Source organism: Protopterus annectens, chromosome 2.part2, assembly GCF_019279795.1.
Source record: "Protopterus annectens isolate FY-2018-M chromosome 2.part2, PAN1.0, whole genome shotgun sequence".
Taxonomy (NCBI): domain Eukaryota; kingdom Metazoa; phylum Chordata; order Ceratodontiformes; family Protopteridae; genus Protopterus; species Protopterus annectens.
Genome location: NC_056730.1, coordinates 834399086 through 834413765, shown reverse-complemented (window position 1 = coordinate 834413765; position 14680 = coordinate 834399086).

Below are 14680 nucleotides of genomic sequence, written 5' to 3'. Positions count from 1 at the left end.
CAGATATTAGTGTTTTACTCTTGTTATCATTTAGAAACTGTATCATGATGTCAGACCAGTTGTTCTGTTAGCTTTTTATGTCACTCTGAGTAATAATTAAAAATTCTCCTCAGTGTTATCTAGCATTCCTTGCGGCTTTGTCTAGAATTCTTGAGCACAGCCATTTAGAGATATGGCAGTTCCCCACACACACAGACACACTCCATCCCAATCTATTGTCACTGATTTTATAGACCATCCTTGATTTTACCTTTTATACCTTCCCTGTCCCTCATAATTAATGAACCATTACAGTCTGTCAATATCAGATATTAGTGTTTCATACTTATTGTTTAGAAAATGCACACATATTCAAACCCTGTTCTTCTACTAAGTTCCCAAACTGTGCAGAGAGCTAAAGCTCTGACTTGTGTATGAGCTGCTTCCTGTGCCAAGGATAATGAGTTAAAATCCTATTTTATGTCATTCCTAAACACATTGATCTAGTTACTTTGTTAGTAGCTTAGGATAATATTAAAGGATATCCCTGGTGTACCGTGCCCCTCTCCCACAGTATTATGTCTTTTGTGTTGAAAAATGTGTTGTTCTATTAATGTTTTAAGTTAGAAGAGTAATATTAAATACTGTCCCTGGTGTCTAGTGCCCCCACCATATGTCTATAATGCTGCAAAATCTCCTATTGTTCTATTAAATTTTTAAATTATTTAGAGTAATATTTAAAACTCCCTATGCCTAGTGTTCCCACTAGTATTGCAGGGTTTGATGATTACTATAGGAGAGCTTGGAGGTATGGCAGCCTACCCATCTACACAAACATATTCACACACACACACACACACACACACACACACACACACACACACACACACACACACACACACACACACACACACAAACACACACACAAATTTACCATACTTATCCTCCTACTGAGTCCACGCATATTTAGACACACAGTCACCTGAGACCAATCATCCTTCTTCATACACTCACACATGTAGCCACATACACACAAACACGGAGACACACCACATTGTTACCTGGCTGTCCACTAAACTCTCTTGCACTTATCTCTAATGTGCTCTTAGCCAGTGAAAGTAATGGGTGAATACAAACATTTAGATGAGTTAATTAACTCAGCTGATCATGCTAATTAATACATCTGGCCATGCTGACTCACTCAGCTGAGCAATTCTCTGAAGTGCTAGGCTGCACAAATGCCTTAATACAGACATTTCTAGAGGGCAGCACATGGCAAATTAGCACAGGCCACACCCCAGAAAGCAAACTAGCATATAGCTCAGCTAAGGAGATGACCTACTACAGTGATTCTACAGGCCATGAAGAATCACTGTGGAGGGCCTATCTCTCTGCATTGGAAAGGGCCAAGGTGAAAAGCACTGCGGTTTGCAATGGGATGTCTCTATATTTGTGAAGGGCAAGATAACAGTCCTGTCTTGAGCTGGCAGCACATTTTCTCATGATATTTATATGCCTCATATTATTCTCTCAACTTGACTGAGAGTGTCTTGGTGAAGCTGGTACTTCATCAGTACCATCAGTGCAACACTCATCAGCTGGTACTCACACTGCTGTTAAAAAGCTCATATTTCTTAACTCACAAACTCTGTGCTAGCTATGTCAACCATGCCATGTCAAGAAAAAATTATATCAACAGTGTTTGAGAAAAAGCATATTTTAGATTGATGACATTAGAGTGCTTAGAATAACTGAATACAGATTAAAAATGATAAAGCGTATTAAAAAACAATGTCTGTAGCAGCAATTGGTGAAGTATGCTGCAGTAATGGAGTATTTGAACACCTTTTACTTGTTTGTATATACTTACAACAATCAAAACAGATAAGCTACTTACTCCATAGTCAGTCTTAAATATTGTGTGGTATTATTGTATCTTTTGAGTTGCTTTAATAATACACATTGAAATATCGACTATTGTCTGTCATTTGGTTCCATCACTTTGTTCATTCATGGTCAAAATATAACACGAAGTGCAGCAATTTCCAAGTGTGATTCATATATTCTGTCTGTAAGACTAGGCCACAGGGTTGGCACACTCACTTAGGAGGATTTGGACGCCATTCCTTGTGATTTATGAATTTCATCAGAATAGGTATATAAGACTTGAACTGGCAATTTATCTCTTGTCATGTGTCCCTTCAGTGTCACATCTGTCAACAACTGCAACTCTAAGTCCTTTTCAACATATTGAAAAAATTCTGATAATTTACTTGAAAAAGTTTATCTGACAATTTTCTTTTTTGTGAATTCCCTGTGATTAATGTACATTAATAGCTTTACAATAAAGTAAATTTGCTGCATTTTCATTCTTACTTCTCTTTTATTAACATTCCTATTTGTGCTTTGTGATCTTTCTTCACTGCACACTGTACTTCATTCATAGATGGATATTACACTTGTAGTCTAAATGAATTTCAAGAACCTTAGCCACATACTCCATTACAATTATGAGATATGAGCTGCCCTGATCAGATAGACTATGTCAACATATCATAAGGGTGAATGCTCTATTACCCATCCACTTACTGAGCATACATTTAAAAGTAGCCAGGATATTGCCATGCTAGATCTGCAGAAGGAGAACACCCCAAAAGTAGGCAATGCACTGGGTTAAGTATCTATCACAACAGCAGGTGTTATTAATGTAACAACAGAAGTTAAGGTTTTTGGTGCTGGTATTTGTAGCACTGAATGAGCTTTCACAGCAAAAAGGCTGGAAGAGCTCAACATGCACAAGCCCTTATGAAACAGAGAATAAAGGGAGGGCATTTGATCTGCTTGAGTAGTATGCAGTGCTTAGACATTCAATTTTCTTTTTTTTCTTTTTTTTCTTTTTTTTTAAAGTTAGACTAGTTTTTAGAGAGGTATGGAGAATGTGGAATTGTGTTTAATGATTGATATAATGAGGGATGTATACAATGGTACTATGACTTCCTAGGATCTACAGGAGATGACCTTAGACTAGAAATGTGCAAAGAGGACTAATTTCCTAACCACAGCCAAGACATGGTGATCAGAAGTCAGCTATTTATCAACATATGTACCCAAATCTCTAATGGTTGTGTTGATTTTGAGGGAAGCATCCTTGATATGGTACAAACTGGAGTGATACATTTTCCAAAACAAAATATGTATTTGCATTGAGGATGAGCCCGTAGTAAGTGCACCAGTTGCTGATTATTTTTTGTACTGCACCAATGTGTGTGTAAATGTTTCTGTGAATGTGTTTGGATCAATGACTCTATGACTGAATCGCTCTCTCTACAAATGTGTAAATCACTGTCTCTGTGACTGTACAAATGATTACCTCAGACTATACAACACCCTCTAGTGTACTGCTACAACCTCTATATACACTGAATTCATTGAATCACAGTCATCAGGTCACACATAAACCCTGGTCTGACAATGTAAAATAATAAATCATACTCTGTTTTTGTGCATATAAAACAGTTTAATATGACTTAGTGGTTTCAGTATGAGCCCAGAATAAAAAACAAAGCATAACAGACAGGGAATTTCTCAATCCCAAGTTTCTAAATGAGCTGTCCTAATGATGTCACATTTGACCCTGGATTCAGGCTTAAATATGGTAAATATACAATTTATGTAGAACTTTTCAGTCCACGCTTTTACACAGGCACAACTGTTGAGTTTCCAAGCTCAATGAAGAAACTGTTCACATAGTCTCAGAAAGGTCTAATACCATTCACAGACATGCAGAATGTGTATGTGACAAAGTAAGTGATATCCAGTGACTCTGTTATCGGTTTTAATTATTTTGTTATAAAATTACTATATACACGAATTCTAAAAATATCAACACACTGGAATTATACCAGTTTCAGCAACTAACTTTTGGACTTGCTGTCTGAAGACCTTCTTCATGCTGTTAAGCAAACATTGCATTGTTAACATTGTAGAGTAGTCTGTAAACTAAACTGTGAGTCTTTACCCTTTTTAACAGATTCAGTCTCCTTGGTTCATAGGTATGTAGTAGGCTAATGACCACCGGGGTCTTTATAAGTATAACCATGCAATCCAGCCCAGTTTTTTCCCTATATATCATAGGCGTTTATTAGATGGGGCTATGTTATTTAGGATGTTTCTAGAGGTTATGTGGGAGGGTATGTTAGTTTGGGCATTACTGTCTGCATCTGTCTATCAAGACACAGGGGCCAGAAAAGCCCGGGATGAATTTCAGATTTTCCATCCGAAAAATTGTATACTACAATACAAATCTCAGTTGTACTTCATGTGCAGTAATAATGGCATCATCACTTTTTGGCTGCCTATCACTACTTAGTAACCAATAAAGAATAATACTGAACCAGTCTGTGTTGTAGTATCCACAGTGCTCATTTCACTTTCTGTCAAATGTTTTGTATAACCTCTGTTGACAAGGTAATGATTTCAAAGATAACTTGCTTGAAGAAAACGTCTTCTAGAAATATTCCTTTAAATATTATATGAGTGGTTCCTTTTTGGTCACTCTATCTGTTTTACAATTACTGGGAACTCAGTAAGCATAGTTTACCATTTCTCTGCATAACAGCACATCCAAAATGTTACTTTTTCCCCCCTTGCTATCTGCTGATCAACAAGTTTCTTTCTTTTCTATGAAAGGGCCCCCTTTTATCCCTTGAGTGAGATTGCCAATGCCATAACCTTTCATGCATGTAGCCATTTGGGGGTTTTTCTAGTATAACCCTAAACTTGCACCTGGTTGATGATGTAGGGGCCTGCATCACTGCTGGGTCATTCTGTACTCTTTCTCCGGCATATGTATGCTCCACCACACATGCACACACACACACACACACACACACACACACACACACACACACACACACACACACACACACACACACACACACACACACACACACACACACACACACACACACACACACACACTATCACAAGTTTGACATTGTCAAACACAAGTCCTCTAATGTGCTGTGAATGTGAATTCACTCTTAGATTACCATCTCCCTCCCCAACCCTGGATGGGCAAGCTGACATAAGCTGTTCCTTCCCAACGTCTGGCTGCCCGGCTCTTTCAGCATCCAGCATACTAACCCCACAAAAATAACTTTATCAGTATTAATCTGAACATTTTTAGTGATTTATAAGTGTCATGTAACACATCCTTCCGTTCCTGCGCAGAACATTTCCCACTGTTAACAACAATTAAGCTATCATTAATAAAATGGCCAAAGAATTTATTAAAAAAGCACCAATACTCTTTTATCAGCTAAATAGCTGTAACTATATGGTAGGGGTCGTCAGGGTGCTCATTGCCATGCGGCATTGTTGTAAATAAAATTCTCCCTCAAACATGACCCCAAAACTAACAAGGGACTATTAAAGGACTTGGGATAAGTAGAATACTCATTTAAAATCCATTCTAAATCTCAAGGGTTCATTTTATGTTGTAAACTACTTTATATGGAATTGATATGCAGTAATACAAAGGCGTCTTTGATTTCAGTACTGATGTCACTTCATGTAGTTAGCAAATATGTCATTTGCTTATTTCATTAGAAGCATCAAGACATAGTCTTACAGATTTGGTTCTGCTCCTTTAATGAATGCCCCCTCCCAGTAATTATTAGGAACATGGGTTAAGGTTAGGATTTTTGGACAGTATGGTACACCATAGAAAGGATAAGTGAAACATGTTACATCAAAGTACTTATTCAAAGACTTAGCAGTACCGCTGTTTTACAGCAACTTTTCTAATACTATCTTATGACATTTAAATAATTCATATGTATTTTTCATATGCAAAAGCAAAATAATAGGCTTTCTTAAAAACAACTACTGTCACTCCTTGTCATACTGTTAAACCACTGTAGTGTCTCTTAATACAAAGATAATTCAAGGGTGTACCTTGTGACGACCCTCAACTAGACCAGTAATCAAGGAGCCTCAATCCTCACCACTAGCAACAGTGGGGGATGTTCACCGAGAGGATGACAAGCACTTACGCAGTATTTCCAGATGCAGCTCTCTGCATCAAGTCCAATTTCACTTAAGAGCACATAGAGACCACAGTCAGTCCGGGGCTGGTTTCTCCCTCCTCCTCCAGATCCCCAGTAAAACTCCCCACTGGCACAGCTATAGAGTTGACATTTCAGCTGAGTGACCAAGTCAAGAACTCCAGCACTGTCTTTGTCCAACCAGTGCTTCATGTCCCTTCCCAAGCAGCTGCCACACACACACTCTCTTTGAGGTTTGATTTACACACACCTGGGAAAAATTGACACAGGTTTACTAGCTATGCCTGCTTCTGCCCAAACTATAAGGTAGTTATTACTGCCACCAATCACTCCTTATCAGCTACTTTAGATCTCTTAACAAAGGGTGTCCAATCTTACTGTGTAATATGAATATTAATACAAATGGTAGTTTGACGAAGTGCAAGGCTATTAGCAGTGGCCCACACAGTGACACCAAATAAATATGCAAGTACTCTCAAAACTTAAATATCTCCACACAAATCAGCTACAATGAAATGTTTAAATATATTTAATAATAAATAATAAAAGAACAAGGCAATACTAAATATATATTCATAGTGACATCAGAGTTCAAAACCACAGGAAATATTTTAAATATCATTGCAGTACAGGCTCTCATAAATAAAGAAAAACATTTAAACTAAGCTTTACTATATTCCTGATTGTATCTAAGAGAGTTATACTGTTCCCTAGAATCATACTTCATTAGAGCAAGGCAGATGTGGTAAATAGTTCTTGTCAGGTCCAAGACTGAATGCAGAATGCCTTGTCTCACTAATAGAATTTTCAAATGAATATCTAAAATATTACTGCTTGGATAGCTTGCAGAATTACATCATTTCTAGTCATCTGACTCCTAGTTCCCAGGCAAAACCACCCATTGCTAGAAACTGGCAGCATTTAGCATCTACCTATAAAAATATGCAGACAAGGGCTTTTCTTCAGATCTTTGGCAGATGCTGGAAGTCATAAAACAATAAAACACTTCCAGATCAATACAAAAAACTTCATAGTATAGACTTTGTGTCTCTCTGGCTGTATTGAGAACTGAAATATACCATCATTATGGCCTAGGCCTGTAAAGTAATTTAATTTCAGATATTTTTCTAAAGTTTGCTCAACTGAGGTTAACCTCCTATATTCCAATTTCCACTGTTAAAATATATACATTTAAACAGTTACAATAGTGCATGTACATTTCTGTTCTCTTCCAGCAGGGCACACTGTAGATACATCTTAAACACAGCACTTACAAATGCCTTTTCACCACACACCTCTGTATAGGCATTTTTGATATACACATGACATACAGTTCTAATACATTTGTAACACAAGCATCTTGTATAAATCATTTTGATATTCACCAATGACATATAATAAGTTACAAAATTCCAGCTAGCTGTGCTGGCAGTATCTCCTTATGTCACACGCCTTCTAGTTATCAAATAACTTTGCCTTTCTAAAATTCTAAATTTCAAACTCTGTTTTACATACATTCTGAAATAATGGCAAAATAAGGTAGAAAGGAATATAGAAAGACCTGAAGGGAAAACCTGGGTTGGTACTTTAGCTTTTTCTGTCTGAATAAAAAATATTAAGATTAATATTTCTAATAAAATTGTCCAGATCTAAAAATGAGTGTCAACATATCACTGTACATAACTGATACAAATTTTAATTCATGAAATCACTCCTTTACACTCAGATGAAGACAACTGACATCTGGAAATGAATTTTACATTGATTTTTAAGTTACATAAATGATTAGTATATCAAAAAGTGAATAAAATAACAAACATCAGTCAATGGCCTTCATAATGAATCCTAAAAATCTCCTAATGCCTTCACAGACGTCTTACATGGAGTATTCATTGGTTAAAATGGTTATGAATACATGGCTTAATAATTAACAATCAAGCAATAAGAAGACATCAGTTAACAAGAAAGCATTTCCGGCTACGAGTCCTATTTAGACCCCTGTGTCTGTGTTCCATTTTTTTTTTTAATCAGCACATTTTCTTTATATAAAAGAACATCTCTTAAGTCATGTTTTCACCTCTTAAAGAAACAGTAATCTGTTTTACATCAGTTGTTCTTAACGGTTTATGTATCTCATGGAGCACTGGGATAACACTTAAAAAACATGCTGGTTCAGAGCTACCCTAGTCCAAAACCCAAACTTAACACATAAAAGAATTGTTAAGCACCTCTAAGCACTGTTATGATCATGCCTGGCATTAAAAGCTGACAGTGCCAACCAGTAAAAAGAAACAGCAGAACATAAAATGGCTTTGTCTCAACTCCCATTTCTTCCTGCTCTCTGCTACATTACAGCCAGTATTTTGAATCAAACTGCTTCCCTTACATAGGGAATATGTAAGGACATCAACCATTTCCTCCTCTGGTTTACTTTCAAAGCCAGCACAACATATCAGGTTTTTGTTTATTATTTTACTTGTATAACTGATAGTACATGGAACAGAAAAACCTCCATGCAGTATAAAGACATACAACTAGATCTCAAGTTGTTACATAGTATTATGTTTTCTCGACATGGATGCCAAGATTCACCTCTGGAGCTTTACTGTCGGGCTGAATTTCTTGGCACTCATTTCTTCAACACATAATATACACATTATGATTGGATACCCAGTCATAATACTCTATATTACTGGTGTGTAATTTGAGAAAATAAACAGCAAAAGGACTTTTTGTCAAGAATTTCTAATATGCTTCAATTTTTGTCAAGAATGTCTAATATGCTTCAAATTCCCATGAAGCATATGCTTACATGTCTTCATAATTTGTCCAGTTTGAAAAAGGCTTCAGGACATGTGATGGCATAAATAACCAATTCAGAATTGCAGTTATCCACTGCTTGTAAAATTTGTCTTATTAATCTTCTCAGTGCAACTAACAACATGAAAGCAAACAGAATATTGTTCACAGGTTTTATATGGTTTATACTCTAAGTCACAGTTAATCTGTAACACTAACGTAAAGGATTATGATCTGTCGTTTACCATAATCTGGTTATTATGTGCTCAAGACATGGATGCCAAGAAATTCACTTCAAGAGCTAAACTCGAGACGTGCATCTTGTCATCCATGTTGAGAACACATAATTCAGGGTTATGATTGGTGAGATGATTATAATTTTTTGTAGTGCATGGAGCTTTATCTGCTCCATGTACTACTAGTTAAAGGGAGAACTCACTAAGTGTTTTCCCAGCTTTCAAAGGCATAAAACACTTAGCAAGTGCTGAGGGAGTGTAATGCAGTGCATCATGTTTACACTTACCTCTGTACCTCTCTGTCTAGATTTTCTCAGGACATCCAGATTATTGATTCATATTTTTGGTCTGTTACTCATAAAATATGTAGTTTTTGAACAATCTTCTGAGGCTTAAAGTCACTAAATAATGACATACCTTTGAGTTTCAGTGTTCACATTCTTCAGATACTGCAGGTGAACACATATCTTTAAGTTTGTTTTTCTTTTCCAGGAAGTTAGGGACATGTTAAAGTTATGGACAGCAGGTAGAAAAAAATGTTTTGTTCTGCCACTGTCATCTGCTTGTCAGTACAGACAGAATTTACTGTCTAGCATGGGACTAGAATTTAATGACTTTTGCAGGGGGTGCTTAACATTTGTTAATGTCAGATCAAGAGCCATTCTGGCACATAACTGGTTTGTCTTTTTCTTAATATCAAAGGTAATCAACAAGTTCCATGCATTACAAATTTATTATGCACAAAAAAGTCAAATTAACATCTACTCCTCTTCCCCTTCTACAGAAAATGGGGCATTCTCACATTAACACTTGTGAAAAAAATGGATCAGTATAAAGTGGGCCTCAGTATTTCTTAACCAAATCAACAGCTTATGATATAATAGAATAAATCAGTGCCGATGCAGGAAATGAAAGAAGACCTTTGTCTCCTCAGCACACACCACCTTTCCACTCTAAACTCTCCTTCTACTGCCATGATATTTGCTGTACCATATTGTAGAAAGAAATATTGGAAAATTAGCAGTTACATCTGGGTTTGCATGTGTCAACTGTCACACACTAGGATAAGCCAGCTTCTTGTAATATGGTGGTAGTTAGTTATGCATTACAGTGATTCCATTCTCGGTATAAGTTGTATGGATTTGCATATATCCCCCTAGACCTATAAACTGAACCATGCATGCACTCTACAAATCACAGCTGCCCAAGTGTGTGTGTTTGACATTGTGGGGAAGGCAGCTCAAAGTTTTGTCAGTCTGCACAATGAGATAACTGAATGATTCATGCCTCACCGCTTCACTTACACAGCAGGCATCCATTCTCCTGCTGGGAAACCGCAGTACTACACTTCTGACATTCCCTATTCCCTACTGCTCTGGACCCATGCTGCATGTCTACTCACTCCAAGGATATTCAGAACTCCAACGCTTATAGTCCTGGCACATACGTGTGCTTGATTGTCAGGGTGTTCATGTGCTGGTCCGGGTTTAGGCTTGTCCTACTGGTGACTAGAACTGCCCTGTACCTGTTCAAATGTCAGACGTAGCACATGGACAGAGTTGGTCCTGATTTTAACATTCTACCTGTGTTTACATACGCAGGGGTTTGGGCACCTCTGACCACATTATTAGGTTGGCACTACATAATATAGGGTGGGGGGTGCTTCCACTACATGATACAGGGTGGGGGGGTTTCCACTGGTGTTTCCCTTCACATTTGACTATTTCATTCATTCATATATACGATGAATATTATTCTGGACATCACTTATGAATTCACTACAGGTATGCAATAGCCCTGTCAACAAATGTGACAGTTGGTTGGTGTACATATGTGTACAGACCTCTGTGATACTCGGGGACTACTTTTAACAGTGACAGGGACAAGGCAGTGACAAATCAGGGACAATCACGGACACTTCTACAATATTAGTACTATTAACTTGGAACGTGTTGACAGATTCGTATTACTAGTTATTTTCTGCAGTTAAATGCATCTATTACTCTTAATTCTTGTCATTAGTCATTCTCATTCAACACCTTTCCTCCAATGGTCACTGGCTTTGTGAGTGATTAAGAGGCTGGCCAGTTATTGTGCAAATGCTCTGACCATTGGTAGGGTTGCCACATTTTCATATGTACAGGATGGGATATATTCTGGAGACACCAGATTTTTTAGGCCAACACACCCACGGTCAGTGCAGGGTTTAGAACATTCAATATTTTCCTAGATGACAGCCTATTCCTTTAGCACTTTAGTTGCTTAGTCATTTCTTGTACGAATTACGTATTTTATATCCAGACATGACTGCTTTAGGCAACTGTTACATGAAGTATGGTACATAGTTATTTCACAGGACATTTGTCATTGTATCATTGTTGGTCAGGACACACCTACCCAAACAGTGGCTGTCCCTCACACAGTGGGTCAGGAGGTACCCTGTTTACATCAGTGCCTTAATCACCCTATTTCCAAGTGCCACTATGCGAATGTGTACAATATATTCTCTCGATTATTCATGTGGGGAGACGTGCATCATGGGCAGGTGTTTGATCCTGGGTAGTAGGTTCTGCATGACCGTCTAGGGCTGGACAGTCTCGTGCACCACTACTGCACATTCAACTTGTGTCCGGATGTCTACAGGTCTGGACATCGTGTCCTGATACCCAGTCTGATGTTTACACAGGTTACTTATCCCATGAGGGATATCCAAAAATTGAACAAGACCAATACCGTCCATTCTTTTGGCTTTACGAAAATGTGTTGGGGTTTTACATGCAAGGGATACATAGTTTGCAATGCTGAAAATGCCTAGGGTGACACTGCCTACTACATATGAGTAGTGGTCACTATGTGTAGATATGGCTGTGCCAAGCTAGTAGGCTGAGTATGGCTGGATTTGGTGCACGTTCAGGTATGGGGGCGGGTTGCATGCTGTGGAGGGGATGATGGGTATTCAATTATGCATCCAGGTGGGTTGCATTTGAATGGGCCGGTTCCATCCAGACCATTCTGTGGGTATGTGCTGGTGACGTTTCTGTACATTTGTATCGCACATTTTAATATTCATATGTTTGTGTGATTGTGTTCTATAGTATGGCCTGTCAGGTTGTATTGCAGATGTGTATACTTGTTCTTTGTGTTTCTTTCTGATTCACCTGCTGCTCCCTCATACACCTCCAGTTCACCTATTCTGCATCCAACACAGTCTCACCTTTGTGGATTATACCATTACCCATCCCCCACACACACATATTCCTGACACTCCATCCATCACTTCTTTGGTTGATGGCCCATGACACGGTCAAGGGAACACATTGCATACACTACATATGTCAGGTACCTGTATGGTTGTGAGGACTACCCTGGCATGTTTCACCTTCCACATGCTGTACATCATGCACATAGGTACACGCCCATACTTAACTTTCATGACATGGTTGGTACACCCGGGTAATACCCGTTCAACTGTAACACATCTTGACAAGTACGGCTGGGACCGCATATGGGCAGATTTTGGCCGACTGCTCTGACCATTGGTAGGGTGCCACCTTTCATATGTCCAGGATGGGATATATTCTGGACACATATCTGATTTTACAGGAAAACCATACCCACAGTCAGCACTACGGATAATACTTTTCCTTTCTGCCTACATGTTAGCTTATTGTTGTAGCAGTTTATATGCTCCTTCTGTTTAGTTTTCTTGCTTATTCTATTTCTTGTCACATGTGGTATGTTACATACAGACATACCTATTGTATGTGACTATTACATGCATTGTGGGATATAATTCTGTCATACGGTCGCTAGATATTTACATTTATCATGGTTTTTGTATGGACACATCTGCCCAGCTGTGTACTATCCCTCATAATGTGGGACAGCTGGTAACCCTGACCATTGGGCTAGACGTAGCTATTGGCGACGCGCTAACATGATGCGCACACTTTCACTGACTATAACTATCTACACTGCTTTTTTTTTTCATGTGATTGCTTCGATGATTTCACTTTTATTTCCTACCGTGCATTATTGTTATTCATTTGTGTTTTTGTCTTTGCTTCTTCATTTGTGTTAGCAAGAACTGGCTCTTGAATGCTGCATACGTTTACTGTAAGTGTGATTACTATTGCCAATGATTATATATGCAGGCAACATTTTAGGTCAAGCATTTTGACATTTCCGTCCACGCCTGACATTTCCGCGCCTCCATGCGGCGCCGATATCGATATGCATTATGCGTTCTATGGGCTGGGGCTGGCGCTGTGCCATGTGCAATATGCATTGCATGGTGCTGCCTAAGCGCCCGCGCCCGCCCGTCCGCCGCTAACACCACACCTAACACCGGCGTGCGCCAAGCTAAGCTTCATGAATCTGGGCATGGTGATTGGGTGGTGTATAAAATGAAATATAAAAAACTATACTTGCAAGTAAAAAAAAAAAAGAATTGTCAGAAAAGAACAAAAATATTTAAGTATAAGACTGCAGTAAAGAACCTTGAACAGTCTTTGGTTAATGAGAGAAGCACATTGTCTTTTGGAAAAATAAAATAAATACAAGAAATTACAGTAAAATAGAAAATTGTTATTTATACAGAAGTATGTAGTATAAGGGGAAAAGAAAATATTTGAATTCATTCTATATTAAACATGTTAAATATGATGACACTAGTATGGCTATGATGAGAAATGTGATAGAAAAACTACAAAAGCCCTGTACCTCTACTCAGTCTCCTACAGACTCCTCAGAGGTGACCTCTGTCTGGCATACAAAGCAATCTCAGACCCTGTCCTGATGGGACTGTTGCATATCCGCAAGTCAAGATCCACTCGAGTAACCCACATGCGTGACCGCAACCTGGTCTGTGACATCAATAGGACTTGTTGGTGGGACAGATTTGTGTCCCAGAGACTCCCTCTTTTGTGGAATAGACTCTCTCTCCACATAAAGCAGAGTACCTCATTAAACCTTTTTAAGCGCAACCTGGATAACTGGATGGGAAACAGAAAATACACCCCTGGTATTCCACCTATGTCCCTGCTGGACAGTGGCATAGGGTGTTGACTTGTTGGGACATGGGCTAAATTCTTGGTTAGGGTTGTAAGGGCCTCAGGGCTAATAGCCTAGTAACTTCCTATGATCCTATGCAAGAAAAAGAAGAAGAAGAAGAGGTGATGAAGGTTGTGGAAGACTGTATGCTGGAAATTTATAAAGAAAGTGGGAAGAAGATAAAAGGAAAGTATACAAATGGTGTTTTACAGGGATCTACTTTAGTAGATCGAACTTTCATATAACCGAACCTTTACTGAGCTGAAAACATCAAAACTTTTATTTGCTGAACGGCAAATTTTTCAAACGGTAAGTAAACACTTGGCCAACATGGGGAAATATGCCCTTGTCCCCAGTGTAGTGCGATCCTGGAGTTGGTATATATAGTTGGGGGTTGCGGAGCACGCAGCCCCCTACCTAGATGGGTTTGACAAACTGCAGTGTGTTTTTCGCAGCAATGTTGGCCAAGTGTTTACTTATCCTTTGAAAGATTTACCATTTGGCAAATAAAAGTTTTGATGTTTTCATCTCAGCAAAGTAAGGTTT